Genomic DNA, 20484 nt, shown 5'->3' on the forward strand with positions numbered 1-20484 from the left:
TCTCATTGTCAGCATATAGAAATGCAACTATGCATAGTGATTTCTGGCCATTGATTTTATACCTGCCATGTTGCTGAATTCCTGTATAAGTTCTCGTAATTTTGGGATGGAGTCTTTTGGGTTTTCCACATAAAGTATCATGTCATCTGCAAAGAGTGAGGCTTGACTTCTTCTTTGCCAATTTAAATGCCTTTTATTACTTTTTGTTGTCTGATTGCTCAGGCTAGGACTTCTAGTACTATGTGGAACAACAGTGGTGAGGGTGAACATCCTTGTCGTGTTCCTGACCTTAGGGGAAAAGCTCTCAGTTTTTCCCCATTGAGAATGGCATTTGCTCTGGGCTTTTCATATACGGCTTTACAATGGAGGTATATTCCTTCTATCTACACACTGTGGAGAGTTTCAATCAAGAAAGGATGCTGTGTTTTGTCAAATGTTTTTTCTGCAACTTGAGAGGATCATATGGTTCTTGTCCTTTCTTTTATTAATGTGATGTATCACACTGATTGATTTGTGGATGTTGAACCACTCTTGCAGCCCAGGAATAAATCCCATTTGGTTGTGGTGAATAGTCCTTTTAATGTAGTACACAGCAAAGGGAACAATCAACAAAACTAGAAGACAACCTATGGAATGGGAGAAGATATTTTCAAATGACCTATCAGATAAAGGGCTAGTATCCAAGATCTATAAAGAACTTATCAAACTCAACACCCAAAAAACAAATAATCCAGTTGAGAAGTAGGCAGAAGACATGAACAGACATTTCTCCAAAGAAGACATGCAAATGGCCAACAGACATGAAAAAAAGTTCCACGTCACTTGGCATCAGGGAAATACAAATCAAAACTACAATGAGATACCACCTGACACCAGTCATAATGGCTAAAATTAACAAGTTAGGATACAACAAATGTTGGTGAGGATGTGGAGAAAGGGGAGCTCTCTTACACTGTTGGTGGGAATGCAAGCTGGTACAGCCGCTCTGGAAAACAGTATGAAGGTTCCTCAAGAAGTTAAAAATAAAGCTCCCCTATGCCCCAGCACATGCACTACTGCGTATTTACCCCAAAGATACAAATGTAGTGATCTGAAGCGGCACCTTCACCCCAATGTTTATAGCAGCAATGTCCACGATAGCCAAACTGTGGAAAGAGCCCAGATGTCCATCGACAGAGGTATGGATAAAAAAGATGTGGTACACACACACACACTGAAATATCACTTAGCCATCAGAAGGGATGAAATCTTACCATTTACATTGACATGGATGGAACTGGAGGGTATTACGCTGAGCAAATCAGTCAATCAGAGAAATATGATTATTATATGATTTCATTCATATGTAGAATATAAGAAACAGCACAAAGGATCATAGGGGAAGGGAGGGAAAATGGAATGGGAAGAAATCACAGAGGGAGACAACCTATGGGAGACTTAACTATAGGAAGTGAACGGAAGGTTGCTGGAGGAGAGGTGGGTAGGGGATGGGGTAACTGGGTGATGGGCATTAAGGAGGGCATGTGATATGATAAGCACTGGGTATTATATGCAACTGATGAATAACTGAACTCTACATCTAAAACTAACGATGTACTATATGTTGGATAATTGAATTTAAAAAAATCCATACGACTATTTAATAAGAGTGATGGAAGAGGAGTCATACAGTTACAATTTTTAAAAAATGTAATAAAAAACTGATGCAATATGAATAAAATCTATGGTTAGCTAATAGTGTTGTTCCAATATTAATTTCTTGGTTTTGATATCTGTACTATATGGTTAGATAGGTTGTTAACATTAAGGCAAGGTGGTACTCTCTGTACTAAGCACCTTTTCTGTAAGTCTAAAATTATTTCAAGATAAAAAGAAAACAGCACTATATTCCACAGAAATCACATAAGTGCATGTTGAAAATGTAAACTTTTCCAATTTCAGAGACAAGGAGAAGATAATCCTGAAGCAAGACTCAGGAGTCTGCCAACAGATACAAAAAGATCCTGATGCAGATTTCTTAGGGATCATAGTTGGAGAAACTCAGATCTGAAAAAAACACGGATCTATAACCAAATGAGTGATTATATGAGTAAATAAAAAATGAAGCTATAACAAGGCTCTCAGGTGAGATCTAGGGTTTGGTTCTACCTCTACCGGTTACTGTATAAAATTAAGCACATTATCTGCTGGGCCTCAGATTCCTCATATATAAGGATAGAAGGTAGATCTATAGATTTCTAGTGGCCATTCCTGTATAGTTCATAAAAGGAACATCCAAAATGGTCAACAGTCAGTAAACCCTTACTCTGGCAGACATACATCTCTCCCAGCACCTCTGCAGATTCCTTTTCTCTTATGGCATTCAACAGAACTAGGCTTTGTGCAGCATTGTTCCCATGCATGCAAGTGTCTGGCCCTGCAGTGAGTTAAACACAGACAAAGGGAGACACAACCACGATGAGAAAACACAGCCACTGTAACAAGGTCAGCAGCAGGGGACATTAGATTTTGAATTTGCTTTATTGAGTAGAGAAGCAGAGACTGTAGTTCCAATAGCATGCCCCTTTGCTTTGTGAAATAGAAATCCTAACTTCCATCTGTGAAGGCTCGGGGGAAATGAAATGAGGTCTTTGGTTCTAGGCCTTTCATTAGAAAGTGGTTTTGTACCAGATGAGGCCACAGACTCATAGCTACCATGTCTCTACAGAGACTCTGCCCAAAAGAAGAAGAAATATGGATTTAAGTCATCTCAGAGCCACTGAATTTAGAAGTGGCACTGACTAGGGTCTTGGGATTTCCCCTGGTTTCTTACTGGGCTGGTCATTTCTGCTAAGTATGTGAGTACTCACAGACATTAGCATGAGTTTATACTTTCCAAATTGGAGACTAGGTGATATATTCAAATAAAAGTCCCTCTAGGACAGATAATATGCCAACCTCACCCCATTCAAATTCTGCTGCCCTGACTCAACAGTTTAGGTAGATGAGCAACTTTTAAAGTACCTATAAATCAACTCTAGACAGAGTACATCAGAATAACATATGACACTAACATTTTCTGAGGGCAAAAATGTTATTTGCTATTATAGAACATAATTGTTCAGCATATTTAAGTCTTTTAAACCTTTGTTTCTTCATTTGTGCAGAGAGCTAGTAACACCCACAAAAATTTTATCTTGACAATAATCCTTTGAGTTTTATTTTATGTGACCTTAGCCATGTATATGGAAAAGGAAAGTGAACTTAAACACCTCAATATCTCTATTTAGATATTATGTGCAGTTAAGTGTAAGAGCTTGAATTTAAACCTGGATCCAACAACCCTAAAACTCACACATCATTTAGGAAGACTCCAGGAAAATGACTGCTAATTATGTGATTTTCCTGAAAGTCAATATGAATTTGTCTCTTAAGCACAAAAAGAAGAAATTTGGGGGAAAAATGAGATTCCCCCTTTTACATCTGGTTTGTCTGTATGATAGTTTGTGATTAAGTATGGTTTTCTTAGAATAAAATATATTAGCTATATAGAAACAGTCTCTGTTGATATTTGGGAACTGAGATCTTCCCTAAAGTATAATGAACATAAAGGATTCCATCTCTTCATTCCAGAGACGCTGGTCTTCTGGATTAAGAATTAGAGAGGACAGAGTAGGAAAAATTAAACAGTCATTAAATCGGAAGATAGTAGTATAACTAAATCGGGAGTTTGGTTTTCTCCTTTATGTTTTATTTTGTTTATGTGGAGGGAAGATCGTGTTATCTATTTTGCCAGGACCATTGCTTATTGTTGTGTACATTTTCAGTTTTTAGAAACATTAGAAGACATCACTTACATTCCTAATTACTATGTATTTGTTGAGATATTATGGTAATTTTCAGGAAAATGACAATAAAATTACTTCAAGTCTACATCTAAAAATGTATCATCTATATTTATGAGGATATAGGTTTCAATGCAGAAACTTCCTGATTTTAAGCTATATTACAAAGCTATTGCAATCAAAACAATGTGGTTACTTGCATAAAAACAGCAACACAGGCTAACAAATCACTTTAAAGAGTTCAGTAAACCCACACATATACAGTCAATAATGTTTGACAATGGTGCTAAGAACACACAAGGGGGAAAGGATAGTCTCTTCAATAAATGTCCAGTTGAGAAAACTGGACAGCCACATGTAAAGTCATACAACTGTACACTTATTTAAACCCCTCACAAATTAACTCAAAAAAGATCAATGACTTAAATATAACACCTGAAAGCATAAAAACTCCTAGAAGAAAACAAGAAAGTTCCTTGGCATTGGTCTTGACGATGATTTCTTGGTAAAGTCACCAAAACCACAGACAGCAAGAGCCAAAATAAGTAGGACTACCATAAACTAAAAAGCCTTTGTGCAGCAAAGGAAACAATAAATTGGAAAGGCAACCAACAGAATGAAAGAAAATATTTGCAAACCATAAATGTATTAAGTGGTTAATTCAATAGCAAAAACCCAAGCAATCCAATTTAAAAATGGGCAAAGGACCTGAACAGACATTTTCCCAAAGCATTTCAATGGTCAAGAGGTACATGAAAATGTTCTCAACATCACAAACCATTAGGGAAATGCAAATCAAAACCATAATGAGTTATCACCTTAACACCAGTTAGAATGGCTATTATCAAAAACAAAAGATATAATAAACATTGATGAGGATGTAGAGAAAAGGGAACCCTTACACACCATTGGTGGGATTGCAAATTGATATAGCTATTATGGAAATCAGTATGGCAGTTCCCCAAAAAATTAAAAATAGAACTATCTCACAATCCAGAAATCTTACTCCTAGGTATATATCTGAAGGAAGTGAAATCAATATTTTGAAGAGATATCTGTGTATCCATTTTCATTATAGCATTATTCACAATACCCAAGATATGGAAATAATCTAAATGTCTTTCCACAATGAATGAATAAGACACGAGATATGTATTTAAATATATATATGCATATGTATATATGCATGTATATACACATATGTAATATATATTATATATAATGCAATATATGTGAGATATATATATACATATACACAAACACATGCACATACATGCATGCACACACACACAAGAATATTACTCAGCCATAAAAAAAACAAGGAAATCTTATCACTTCCAACAACATGGATGAACTTGGAGGACATTATGCTAAGTGAAATAACCTAAAGAAAGATAATTATATGGTATCAATTACATGTGTAATCTAAAAAAAAAACAAAAAACAAAAAAATGATTTCATAGAAACAGAATAGAATGGTTAGAATGGTGGTTTCCAGGGGCTAGGGGAAAGGGAGAAGTGCAGAGATGTAGGTCAAAGGGTACAAATTTTCAGTTTTAAGACTAAGTTCTGATAATCTAATGCACAGCATGGTGACTATAGTTAAAAATACAGCATTTTACACTTGAACATTACCAATTCAATATTAAGCATCTCACTATACATACATACATACATACATGCACACACACACACACACACACACACACAGAGTTAACTATGTGAGGTGATGGATGTGTTAATTATCTTGATCTTGGCAATCATTCTACAATGTATGTGTGGGTGTGTGTATAAAATCATCACATTGTACAATTTAAATATATACAACTATATTTGTCAATTAGTACTCAATCAAGGCTGGAAAACAAATTTATCATCAGATAATACCAGAGCTGTGCTTTGCCTCAGAATCACAAAGGGAAAAAAGAAAGAATCAACTGAAGGTTGTCATAAGTCACAGGATAAAGTCCACTGTCATTTTAGATAAGATACTAAAGCAGGAAAATTCCAGGAATTCACAGGAGAAATGAAGACATGCTCAGAGATTGTAGCACATTCTTTTCTTGCTCTCTGCTTAAGTTTTCCATTTCACCTGGGCCCCACACAGACTTAGAAGGCCCATGATCTTGGATCAATTCTACAGTCTTTTCTCTCTGCTCATCTGATCAGGTGGCCTAGCATTGTGGGAGAAATTCATTTCACTGGGTAGATTGGCATCTCTACAACTTCATGTGCTGGACCTACTTATAAGCTTTATGCTCTTTTTTTTTTTTTTTTTTTTTTTGGTCAGCTCACTTCCCCATCCTTTTTGGGGATTTTCCAAGTCTCTATCACTCTCTTCAAGCCCAATATTCAGCCTTTACCTCTCTCTCTTAGATGGCCCTGTCTTCTATTTCATAAAACAATTGAGGCCACCAAATGTGATTTGCATAAATTTCCTACTATACCCCAACCATTAACTCACCTATATCTATAACAATCCTCACCTTTATTACTCCAGTCTTTGAAAATAACATACTGTGGTATTCCCTCCAGAAGTTGCTCTTTCATTCACATTCCCTTTTCAACTCTCTGGTTGAACTCTTTTCAACTCTTTTCAATTCTCTGTAGGCTGAATAACTTCATCTCGATCTCCCATATCTGTCTGAAATACAAATTATCTAAACTCCCATCTTCCCCACATTATTCTTTCCTATGAGTATTCTTGATGTCACTTTTTGGTACCGCAAAGCTGTAAACCTGAGGGTCATACCTAACTTTCATTCTTTCTTTTCACACATAATATAATCATTTATCTAATCAATCACTAGGAACCCTACTGATTTTGGCTTCTAAATACTTCTTGACACTGATCTTCTTTATTTCTGGATACTATTTCTCTTCTGGACAGCCTTCTAGTGATGTGATGGTCTACAGGGTTTTTTTTTTTTTCCTTCTTTAATCCTTTTTCTACCTAGTACCCAGAGGTTTTGTATAAAATAAAAATCTGAACACACTGATGCTTTTACCTAAAACCCTTCACTGGATACCTACTGACCCACTTTTCCAACCCCATCTTACTCTTGAGCACTATACCTGCTTAGAAAAACTCACTCTTGGCCTTCTCTTTTAAGCTGGAGAAAATCCAAAACTATGTATAATTCTCCGTATTTGCCTACATACTTCTGTTCATGTTATTTCCCCTTAATCAAGTGTTCCTTAACTCACCCCTTTTCTCTATGATAATTCTTCACCTAACTTCACTTTTATTTTTACAACTTATCTCAGACATCACCTCCTCTAGGAAGACTTTGGTAAGCATCATTATTGACAGAGTAGGTTAAATGACTCCTATTTTGTACTCGCATAGTACCCACTAGATGATTTCATCACTGTCCTGATACATTTTACTATAAAATGTCGTTCTGTATCTCCCCCCCACACATTACAATCCAAGTTTTAGAGACAGGACAGTGAAACTATAGCTCAAATTCAGTCTGCCACCTGTTTTAGTAAATACAGTTTTATTGGAAGACAGCCAAGTCCATTCATATACATATTGTCTATGTACTTGTATATTACAATGGCAGAGTTGAGTGGTTGTGATAGAGACCATATGGCCTAAAAAGTCTAAAATATTCACTATCTGGCCATTTGCAGAAAAAAGTCTATCAACCTATGTCTTGGAGGAAATTAACTGTTTCTTATTCACCTTTGTATCCCATCACCTTACAAAAGTACTGTGTAGTAAAAAAGTTCAGTATTTCTTAAATAAATGTTACCAAATAAAAGTACTCCTGAAGTTTCTCAGCCCATTCCATTAATTAGTCATCTACCAACAGGACCTATTCAAAATCAAATTATGAGGTTGAAACATTTAATGCAATTCTAATGACAGACGGGTCCTATGTAGGCATTTTAGCAGTTTCTCCTTAGGAAATCAATTCTGAATATTATTTTTAGTGACATTAAGTACATTCTAACAAGTACTTTTTTTTTCTCTCTCCATGAAAGAAAGCAAAGATATTCTCAGATGAAAGAAAACTAAGAAAAACTATTGTTTTAAAACAGCTGTTGATACAAGATCTTCAGGCAGAAGGAAAATTATACAAAAAGAAAACTTGAAATATGAGGAATGAATAAAGAGCAACAAAAATGGTAAGTTTATATATGATAAATATATAATACTGCTTCTATTGACTTTTTAAATATATTATTTGTTGAAAATTAAAAATTTAACATTGTCTACAGAGGTTTTAAAGGGATGTGCATGTAATCTGCAAGAAAACTGTGACATAAAGAGGGTGGGAAGAGAATTCTATATGGGTAGAAAGGTGTGAGCATTTTGCTTGTGAAATGTAAAATATTGATTCTACAGAAAATTTAATTATTTGTATTGTAATCCCAGAGAAACCACTACAAAAATATAGGATGAGATAAAGTTAAAAAACACAGTAAATAATGTAAAGTAGTAACCATCTTTACTCTGGTTTAAATAACACAAGGCAAAAAACAAAAACAAAAACAAAAAAAAAAACCCAAAAACTAACAACAACAAAAAAGAGAAGACAGAACAGAGAAACAAGAAACTGAACAGAAAATAATAAAATCATAGATCTAAATTTTTTTATTTTTATTTTTTTAAGATATTTTTATTTTTTATAATAATAGATCTAAATTTTAAAATGGCAATATTATAGTAAATTTAAATGGTCTAAGAACAACAGTTGAAAATCAAAGATTGTCAGAATGCATATAAAAGAATCAATTTTATCTACGAGAAACTCATTTCAAATGTAATGATAGAGGTAGGTTAAAAATCAAAAGGATAAAAAAAGAGATGCCATATAAACATTAACCAAAAGCAGGTTAGAATTGCTACATTAATACAAGACAAATTACACATCAAAACAAAATTAATAGAGAAAAGGGGGCATTACACAATAACAGGATTGAATCATCAAAAAGAAATAACAATCCTATGGCCAACAGGCACATGAAAAGATGCTCAACATCACTGATCACCAGGGAAATGTAAATCAAAACTACAATAAGATATCACCTCACATCTGTCAGAATGGCTAAAATCAAAAACACATGACAGGTGTTGGCAAGGATGTAGATAAAGGGGAACCCTCTTGCACTGTTGGTGGGAATGCAAACTGATGCACCCACTCTGAAAAACAGTATGGAGGTTCCCTAAAAAGTTAAAAACAGAACAATCCTATGATCCAGCAATTGCAGTACGAGGTATTTATCCAAAGAATATAAAAATACCAATTCACACCCCTAAGATCTCTATAAAACAAGGGCGCACGGCCTGGGTCCCAGTCAACAACTTGGGCTCTGGACAACCCCGCAAGCTCTCTTCATCAGAATGACGAGAAGGAGAAGTCCCCCCCAGCAAAGAAAAGATAATGAGTCTGTGTCCTCTGCCACAGAATTAATACATATGGATGTATCCCAATTATCAGAAATGGAATTCAGAGCAACAATGGTCAAGATGATGAGTAGATTTGAAAAAAGTATTAAAGAAAACGTTGCTGAGAATATAGAATCCCTAAGGGCAGAAATGAGAGCGAATCTGACAGAAATTAAATTCTATGAGCCAAATGCAGTCAAAACTAGAGGCTCTGACGGCCAGGGTCACCGAGGCAGAGGAACGCGTTAGCGAATTGGAGGATGGGTTAGTAGAAGAAAAAACGAAAATAGAAGCTGGTCTTAAAAAAATCCACGCCCACGAATGTAGATTACGGGAGATTACTGACTCTATGAAACGATCCAATGTCAGAATCATCGGCATCCCTGAAGGGGTGGAGAAAAACAGAGGTCTAGAAGAGATATTTGAACAAATTGTAGCTGAAAACTTCCCTAATCTAGCAAGGGAAACAAGCATTCGTGTCCAAGAGGCAGAGAGGACCCCATCCAAGCTCAACCAGGACAAACCTACGCCACGGCATGTCATAGTGCAATTCGCAAATATTAGATCCAAGGATACAGTATTGAAAGCGGCCAGGGCAAAGAAATTTCTCACGTACCAAGGCAAAGGTATCAGGATTACGTCAGACCTGTCTACAGAGACCTGGAATGAGAGAAAGGCTTGGGGGGGCATTTTTAAAGCTCTTTCAGAGAAAAACATGCAGCCAAGGATCCTTTATCCAGCAAAGCTGTCATTCAGAATTGATGGAGAAATAAAGACGTTCCAAAATCGCCAATCATTAACCAATTTCGTAACCACGAAACCAGCCCTACAGGAGATATTAAGGGGGGCTCTATAAAGGTAAAAAGGCCCCAAGAGTGATACAGAGCAGCAAGTCACAACCGATACAAAGACTTTAAAGAGAAATGGCATCATTAAAATCATATCTGTCAATAATCTCTATCAATCTAAATGGCTTAAACTCTCCCATAAAACGCCACAGGGTTGCAGATTGGATAAAAAGACATGACCCATCCATTTGCTGTCTACAAGAGACTCATTTTGAACCCAAAGATGCATTCAGACTTAGAGTAAGGGGATGGAGTACCATCTTCCACGCAAATGGACCTCAAAAGAAAGCTGGAGTAGCAATTCTCATATCAGATAGACTGGATTTTAAACTAGAGGCCATAGAGAGAGATACAGAAGGGCACTATATTATTCTTAAAGGAAGTATTCAACAAGTGGATATGACAATTATTAATATATATGCCCCCAACAGGGGAGCAGCAAGATACACAAGCCAACTCTTAACCAAAATAAAGAGACATATAGATAAGAACACAGTAATAGTAGGGGACCTCAACACCCCACTATCAGAAATAGACAGAACACCCTGGCAAAAACTAAGCAAAGAATCAAAGGCTTTGAATGCCATACTCGACGAGTTGGACCTCATAGATATATATAGAACACTACACCCCAGAACCAAAGAATACTCATTCTATTCAAATGCCCATGGAACATTCTCAAGAATAGATCATGCTCTGGGACACAAAACAGGTCTCAGCCAATACCAAAAGATTGAAATTATCCCCTGCATATTCTCAGACCACAACGCTCTGAAATTGGAACTCAACCACAAGGAAAAACCTGGAAGAAACTCAAACACTTGGAGGCTAAGAACCATCCTGCTCAAGAATGACTCGATAAACCAGGAAATCAAAAAACAAATTAAACAATTTATGGAGACCAACGAGAATGAATACACAACGGTCCAAAACCTATGGGATACTGCAAAGGCAGTCCTAAGGGGGAAATACATAGCCATCCAAGCCTCACTCAAAAGAATAGAAAAATCTAAAATGCAGTTTCTATATTCTCACCTCAAGAAACTGGAACAGCAACAGAGGGACAGGCCTAACCCACTGACAAGGAAGGAGTTGACCAAGATTAGAGCAGAAATCAATGAATTAGAAACCAGAAGCACAGTAGAGCAGATCAACAGGACTAGAAGCTGGTTCTTTGAGAGAATCCATAAAATTGATAGACCACTGGCAAAACTTGTCCAAAAACAAAGAGAAAGGACTGAGATTATTAAAATTATGACTGAAAAGGGAGAGGTCACGACCAGCACCATTGAAATTGCAAGGATTATTAGAAACTTTTATCAACAGCTATATGCCAAAAAACTAAACAATCTGGAAGAGATGGAGGCCTTCCTGGAAACCTATAAACTACCAAGACTGAAACAGGAAGAAATAGATTTCTTAAATAGGCCAATTAACTATGAAGAAATTGAGTCAGTGATAAACAACCTTCCAAATAATAAAACTCCAGGCCCAGACGGTTTTCCTGGGGAATTCTACCAAACATTCAAAGAAGAAATAATACCTATTCTCCTAAAGCTATTTCAAAAAATAGAAACAGAAGGAAAGCTACCAAACTCATTCTATGAGGCTAATATTACCTTGATCCCCAAACCAGGCAAAGACCCCCTCAAAAAGGAGAATTACAGACCGATTTCTCTAATGAATATGGATGCCAAAATCCTCAACAAGATCCTTGCTAATAGAATCCAACAGTACATTAAAAGGATTATCCATCATGACCAAGTGGGATTCATACCTGGGATGCAAGCATGGTTCAACACTCGCAAATCAATCAATGTGATACATCATATCAACAAGAAAAGACTCAAGAACCATATGATCCTCTCAATTGATGCAGAAAAAGCATTTGACAAAATACAGCATCCTTTCCTGATTAAAACCCTTCAGAGTGTAGGAATAGAGGGTACATTTCTCAATCTCATAAAAGCCATCTATGAAAAGCCTACTGCAAGCATTATTCTCAATGGGGAAAAGCTGGAAGCCTTTCCCTTAAGATCAGGAACACGACAAGGATGCCCACTCTCGCCACTATTATTCAACATAGTACTAGAAGTCCTTGCAACAGCAATCAGAAGACAAAAAGGGATCAAAGGTATCCAAATCGGCAAAGAAGAAGTCAAACTGTCTCTCTTTGCAGATGACATGATACTCTATATGGAAAACCCAAAGGAATCCACTCCCAAACTATTAGAAGTTATAGAACAATTCAGTAAGGTGGCAGGATACAAAATCAATGCCCAGAAATCAGTTGCATTTCTATACACGAATAACGAGACTGAAGAAAGAGAAATTAGGGAATCCATCCCATTTACAATAACACCAAAAACCATACGTTACCTTGGAATTAACTTAACCAGAGACGTAAAGGACCTATATCCTAGAAACTATAGATCACTTTTGAAAGATATTGAGGAAGACATAAAAAGATGGAAAAATATTCCATGCTCATGGATTGGAAGAATTAACATAGTTAAAATGTCCATACTACCCAGAGCAATCTACACTTTCAATGCTATCCCGATCAAAATACCGAGGACATTTTTCAAAGAACTGGAACAAATAGTCCTTAAATTTGTATGGAACCAGAAAAGGCCCCGAATCTCCAAGGAACTGTTGAAAAGGAAAAACAAAGCTGGGGGCATCACAATGCCGGATTTCGAGCTGTACTACAAAGCTGTGATCACAAAGACAGCATGGTACTGGCACAAAAACAGACACATCGACCAATGGAACAGAATAGAGAACCCAGAAATGGACCCTCGGCTCTTTGGGCAACTAATCTTTGATAAAGCAGGAAAAAACATCCGGTGGAAAAAAGACAGTCTCTTCAATAAATGGTGCTGGGAAAATTGGACAGCTACATGCAAAAGAATGAAACTTGACCACTCTCTCACACCATACACAAAAATAAACTCCAAATGGATGAAAGACCTCAATGTGAGACAGGAATCCATCAAAATTCTAGAGGAGAACATAGGCAACAACTTCTATGACATCGGCCAGAGCAACCTTTTTCACGACACATCGCCAAAGGCAAGAGAAATAAAAGATAAAATGAACTTATGGGACTTTATCAGGATAAAGAGCTTCTGCACAGCCAAGGAAACAGTCAAAAAAACTAAGAGACAGCCCACGGAATGGGAGAATATATTTGCAAAGGACACCACAGATAAAGGACTGGTATCCAAGATCTACAAAGAACTTCTCAAACTCAATACACGAGAAACAAATAAACAAATCATAAAATGGGCAGAAGATATGAACAGACACTTTTCCAATGAAGACATACAAATGGCTAACAGACACATGAAAAAATGTTCAAAATCATTAGCCATCAGGGAAATTCAAATCAAAACCACACTGAGATACCACCTTACGCCAGTTAGAATGGCAAAGATAGACAAGGCAAGAAACAACAATTGTTGGAGAGGATGTGGAGAAAGGGGATCCCTCCTACATTGTTGGTGGGAATGCAAGTTGGTACAGCCACTCTGGAAAACAGTGTGGAGGTCCCTTAAAAAGTTAAAAATTGAACTACCCTATGACCCAGCCATTGCACTACTGGGTGTTTACCCCAAAGATACAGACGTAGTAAAGAGAAGGGCCATATGCACCCCAATGTTCATAGCTGCATTGTCCACAATAGCCAAATCATGGAAGGAGCCGAGATGCCCTTCAACAGATGACTGGATTAAGAAGCTGTGGTCCATATATACAATGGAATATTACTCAGCTATCAGAAAGAACGAATTCTCAACATTTGCTGCAACATGGACGGCACTGGAGGAGATAATGCTAAGTGAAATAAGTCAAGCAGAGAAAGACAATTATCATATGATTTCTCTCATCTATGGAACATAAGAACTAGGATGATCGGTAGGGGAAGAAAGGGATAAAGAAAAGGGGGGTAATCAGAAGGGGGAATGAAACATGAGAGACTATGGACTATGAGAAACAAACTGAAGACTTCAGAGGGGAGGGGGTGGGGGAATGGGATAGACTGGTGATGGGTAGTAAGGAGGGCACGTATTGCATGGTGCACTGGGTGTTATACGCAACTAATGAAGCATCAAACTTTACATCGGAATCCGGGGATGTACTGTATGGTGATTAACATAATATGATAAAAAAATAAATAAATAAAATTTTAAAAAACCCAATTCAAAGGGATACATGAACCTCGATGTTTATAGCAGCATTATCAATGATAGCCCAACTATGGAATAGTCCAAGGGTCCATTGACTGATAAATGTATAAAGAAGATGTGGTATATGTATACAATGGAATATTATTCAGCCATTAAAAAAGAATGAAATCTTGCCATTTGCAATGACATGGATGGAGCTAGAGGGTATTATGCTAAGAGAAATAAGTCAGAGAAAGACAAATACCATATGATTTCACTTCTATGTGGAATTTAAGAAACAACAACAACAAAAGTCGAAGAAAAAAGAGAGAAGAGAGAGACAAATCAAGAAACAGACTCTTAACTATAGAGAATGAACTGATGGTTACCAGAAGGGAGGTGGGTAGTGGAATGGGTTAAGTAGGTGACAGGGTTTAAGAAGTGCACTTCCTGTGATGAGCACTGGGTGCCGTATGGAATCACTGTATTGTACAACTGAAACTAATATTACACTGTATGTTAACTAACTGGAATTTAAACAAAAACTTTACATAATTAGGATTATTTCCCTTTTATACTATTAATAAATAGAGCTTCAAAAATATGAAGCAAAAACTAACAGAACTGAAAGGATAGACAAACAAATCTACAATTATAGTTCCAGACTTCAACACTCCCACTCCCCTCTGAGTAATAAACAGAACCAATAGACAATAAATCAGGATATAGAACTAGGCCACACATCCTCAACCAATTAACTCTAATTGACATTTTTACAACACTTGACCCAACAACAGAACATATACACTTTTCAAGTACACATAAGAATGCTCACCAAGATAGACCATAGCTCAGGTTATAAAACAAACCTTGGTAAATTTTAAAAAATTGAAACTGTACAAAGCATTTTCTGTGACTTCAATGGAAGTAAACAAAAATTGAATTACAGAAGGATAGTAATAAAATCTCCAAACACTTGAAAATTAAACAACACACTTCTAATAATCCATGGATCAAATAGGAAGACTCCAAGGAAATTAGAAAATACCATGAACAAAACAAAAATGAAAATACAACATTCTAAAGTTTGTGGAATTCCACTAAAGCAGTGCTGAGTTAAATGTACAGTGTTACATGCTTACATTAAAGAAGAAAAAAAGGTCCCAAATCCATAAACCAAACTTTCATTTTAGGAAACTAGAAAAATGGGGCACTTGGGCAGCTCAGTTGGTTGAGCATCTGATTCTTGGTTTCACTCAGGTCTTGGGATGGAACCCCCCATCTCTGCACTCAGCGGGGAGTCTGCTTGAGGACTCTTACCCTGTGCCCCTCCCCCCACTTATGTGCCTGTGCATTCTCTTCCTCTCTCTAAAATAAATAAATCTTTTAAGAAAAAGAAACTAGAAAAATAAGAGCAATTATAAGGAGGGAAATGACAAAGGTAAGAAAAGTCCATGGAATATAAAAGTAAACATGATAGAGAAAAATCAATGACACTAATACCTAGTTCTTTAGAAAGATCTTTAAAACCGATAAACCTCTGACAAAATAGAAAATAGAAACAGAGACAAAGCATATTTTAAAAAAGTCAACATTCATTCATGATAACACTCCAAGCAAAGTAGGAATATAAGGAAACAACCTAATAGGGAGTAAGGGAAGGTGTGTATGTATGTGTATGTATGTCTACAGCTAATGTCGTAGTTAATAGTAAATTGCCATAGCAAGAATGAAAGAGGAGGTTCTAGTACAGATTTTGTAGGTGTTAAAATGAGGCATTATTACATTATGTATATCAATTTAACAACTTGAATAAAATTGGCTAATTCCTCAAAAAACACAAACTACCAAACAGATGCAACAGGTTAACTGAATAGATCTAGAACCATTAATGGAATTTAATTCCTGTTTAAAAGTCTTCAGGGGCACCTGGGTGGCTCAGTCAGTTAAGCGTCTGCCTTCAGCTCAGGTCATGATCCCAGGGTCCTGCAATCAAGCCCCACATCAGGCTCCCTGCTCAGTAGGAAGTCTGCTTCTCCCTCTTGCCCCCCCCATCCTCGCACATGCTCTCTAATAAAATCTTTTTTAAAAGTTTTAAAAATAAAAAATAAATGAAAGTCTTCAGAAAGAGAAATTACCAGGCCCAATGGTTTCTTTGGTGAATTCTACCAAATATTAGAAGAACAGGTAATACAATTCTACAGAATATTTCCAGAAAACTGAAGGGAATAGTTTTCTCCTCATTATATAAGATCTGAATTACCCTAATATCAAAACCAGGCAATGACATTAATCACTTCCCATCATTAACTCTACATCATCCTGGGCCTATACCATTAAAAACTATAGAAATCATATTTTCTGCCTAATTTATATTAATAAATTTATTAATAAACACAATCATGTTAAAACTGATTATAGTCCAAGAAAACTAAAAACCAATATCATAAACATAAACATAAAATCCTTTACCAAATATTAGCAAATCTAATTCAACTCTATGTAAAAAGAATAATACACCACAATTAAGTGGGGTTTGTGACAAGAATTCACTGTTCAGTATTTGAAAATCAATCATGTAATCCACTGTATAAATGGTCTAAAGAATAAACACTACAAAATGATATAAATTGACATGGACAAAGCATATTTTAAAAAATCAACATTCATTTATGGTAACTCTCTAAACAAAGTAGGAATACAGGAGAACTTAATCTAATTGTGTGTGTGTGTGTGTGTGTGTGTGTGTGTGTGTGTGTGTGTGTGTATGCATGCGCGCCTACAGCTAATATCACATTTAATAGTAAAAGACAGAATGTTCTTTCTTTACAATAGGGAATATGGCATGGATATCGATTCTCACCGCTCCTATTCAACATAATAGAAGTCCTAACCAGTGAAATAAGCTTAGAACAAGAAATAAAATTCATATAGATATGAAAGGAAGATGATTGTAGATAATACTAAGAATCCACAGAAAATTAGAATTAATCATTGATTTTAGGTAACAGGATACAACATCAACACAAAATAATCAATTGTATTTCCACAGATTAACATTGAACAATTGGAAATAGATTTTTTTTTAATGTACGAGAATTCCAAAATAATGGAATACTTAAGTATAAATCTAGCAAAACATGTACAGTATCTGTATGATGAACACCACAAAGTGTTAATGAAATTAAATTTAAAAACCTAAATAAATGGGAAGATATAGAATGTTCATGGATTGAAAAACTTATCAAGATGTTAATTCTCTCCAAATTGATCTACAGATTTAACACAATTCCAAACAAATCCCACCAGGATTTTCATAGATATAGACAAGTTTATTCTAACCTTTATGTGGGGAGATATTAAGAATAACCAAAAGAAATTTGAACAAGAAAAATGAAGCTGGAGAAATAACACTACTAAATTTTAAGCTTACTATAGAGCTATAGTAATCAAGACTGTGTGGAATTGACAATAGTATAAACCAATAGAACAGAGTCTAGAAATGCACCAGCACAGATGTAGCTAAAAGATTCTTGACAGAAGTTCAGAGACAAATCAACGGAGGAAGGATAATTTTTTCAACAAATGGTGCTACAACAACTAGAGAGCCATGTAATAACAAAAAAAAATTACCTCAACTTAAATCTCACACTTTATATAGAAATTAACCCAAAATAGACTATAGATCTGAAAGTATAATATAAAACTATGTGTTTTTTTAGAAGAAAACCTAAGATAGAATCCTCATGACCTTGGGTTAGGCAAAGAGTTACTTTTAAAATAGTGTTATTTGAATCAATTTAATGAATCAATTTATTTTAATTAATCTAATCAAGTATAGCTTATTACTGGCATAATTAATACAAATTAATGTAATTATTCTAAATAGTGTTTTTGAGATACATAAGATATAAATTTATAATGTATAATTTACCTAACATAAAATTCACCCAAAATATACAAATGCAATGGCTTTTAGTATATTCACAGAGTCGTGAGATTATCACCATAATCTGATTTTAGGTGTTATTCATCACTCTAAAAAGAAATCTTGTACTTATTCACAGTGTCTCCCCATTCCTGCCCATCTCCCGGCCTTAAGCATTCACTAATCTTTCTTAGAATTCTTACACAACTCTAAAAACATGGCCCATAAGAGAAAACATGGACAAACTGGACTTCATCAAAATTAAAAACTAATGCTTTACATAGGATAGACCCTATGGAGGGGCGCCTGGGTGGCACAGCGGTTAAGCGTCTGCCTTCGGCTCAGGGCGTGATCCCGGCATTATGGGATCGAGCCCCACATCAGGCTCCTCTGCTGTGAGCCTGCTTCTTCCTCTCCCACTCCCCTTGTGTTCCCCCTCTCGCTGGCTGTCTCTATCTCTGCCAAATAAATAAATAAAATCTTTAAAAAAAAAAAAGGATAGACCCTATGGAAAGAATGAAAAGATTGGAAGAAAATAGTTGCAAATTTTAGTTCCAACAAAGAGCTTAAATAATATAGAGACCCTTCTAAACTCAACAGTAACAAACAACCCAATTTAAGAAACAAAAGATTTGAAGTTACTTCATCAAAAAAGATGTATAGTGGCAAATACTCACATGAAAGGCTTGTTAGCCATCACAGAAATGCAAATCCATCTTTCAGTTTCTTATTAAATTAACCATATACTTACCATATGCCCCAGAAATTCAACTTCTGAGTATTTACCTTAAAGACAAGACAACTGACACTCATACAAAAACTTATACACAAATGTGTGTAGCAAATCTATTCACAATCACAGAATGCAAACAACCTAAATGTCCTTCAGTAACTGAATAGAGGCTACTGCTATTCAACCCCCAGAAATTGGTACACTTAATAATGTGGGTGAATTTCAAAGGCATTATGCTGAGTAAAAGAGGCCAGTCTCAAAAACTTATATTCCACCTGATTCCATTTGTGTATCATTTTCATAAAGACAAAACTATAGTGACAGAGAAGAGATCAATGGTTGCTAGGGATTAAGGGTGTGAGAAAAGTATGAATACCAAAGAATAATATGAGGGAGTTTTATGGGGTAATAGAATTTTTCTATATCCCAATTTTGGCAGCGGCTATGTGAATCTATACATGGATTTATAGAACTATTTACAGACAAAAAAGTCAATTCTACTGTAAAGTAATTTAAAAATTAAGGAGGACACGTATTGCAATGAGCACGGGGAGTTATATGTAAACAATGAATCATGGAACACTACATCAAAAACTAATGATGTGCTGTATGGTGACTAACATAATAAAAAAATTAAAATTAAAAAACACAAAGAATAGAAAACAAAAGACAAGCAAAAGCATATCAAATATGAAAACCTACCACTTGCTTCTCCCACTTACCTGATTTCCTCCCCCCCCAAAACAAAAACCTACACAGTCTTTCCTTCACAATGCCAGGCTTCTTTTCATTTATGTTTGTGTATGTTCGTTTTATGTTTGTGTGAACACTCATGTAGCACTTGCAATGTGAAAAGGGAAGAACATTCACTTCTGGCTGGAGAAAAGCTAGAAAGAATATGTAAAGTTTTATGGAAAAGGTGGCCTATTCACTAAATCCTGAGAAAAAGAATTTTGATAAGAAGAGATGAAGGAAAAAAATTGGACATGTCCTTGTTTGAAGGCAGAAAATCACCTGCCTCATTTGAGGAAGTTTCAGTGTCCTTGGAACCTGAAATAAAGTTAATTTGGAGATTACCTGGAGAGTTAATCTGGCAAAGTTAGACTGAGGACAAGTCATGAAAACCTTGATTGTCAGACAAAGGAGTCTGTACTTAATTTAATCCTATCTACCTGGTAATAAAAAGAATCTCATATCCTATTCCTTGGCCTTATCATATGGATCTTATTTAAAATAGATTTTACATCATTAAGGCCAATAGTAAGTGTTAGAAGATGGATTCCAATATTCACTTCATCACTGATTTCTTGTGTGGTCTTTGGCAAATTAACTTCAGCATCATACCATACCATACATAACATACAAAAATTATGCTAGTATTTCCTATTTTGCCAAGTTTATCTGACAAATGAACCTGATAATAATGCAAAAGGAATTTTCAAAGTGTAATGTAAAGCATTTTCTCAAAGTATGGTCCCTGGGTCAGCAACATTAGCAAAACCCGGGAACTTATTAGAAATACAAATTCTCACACCCTACCCCAGATTTACTGAATCAGAAAGGTTGAGGGTGATGGCCAGC

Source organism: Ailuropoda melanoleuca, chromosome 3 (assembly GCF_002007445.2).
Source record: "Ailuropoda melanoleuca isolate Jingjing chromosome 3, ASM200744v2, whole genome shotgun sequence".
NCBI lineage: Eukaryota > Metazoa > Chordata > Mammalia > Carnivora > Ursidae > Ailuropoda > Ailuropoda melanoleuca.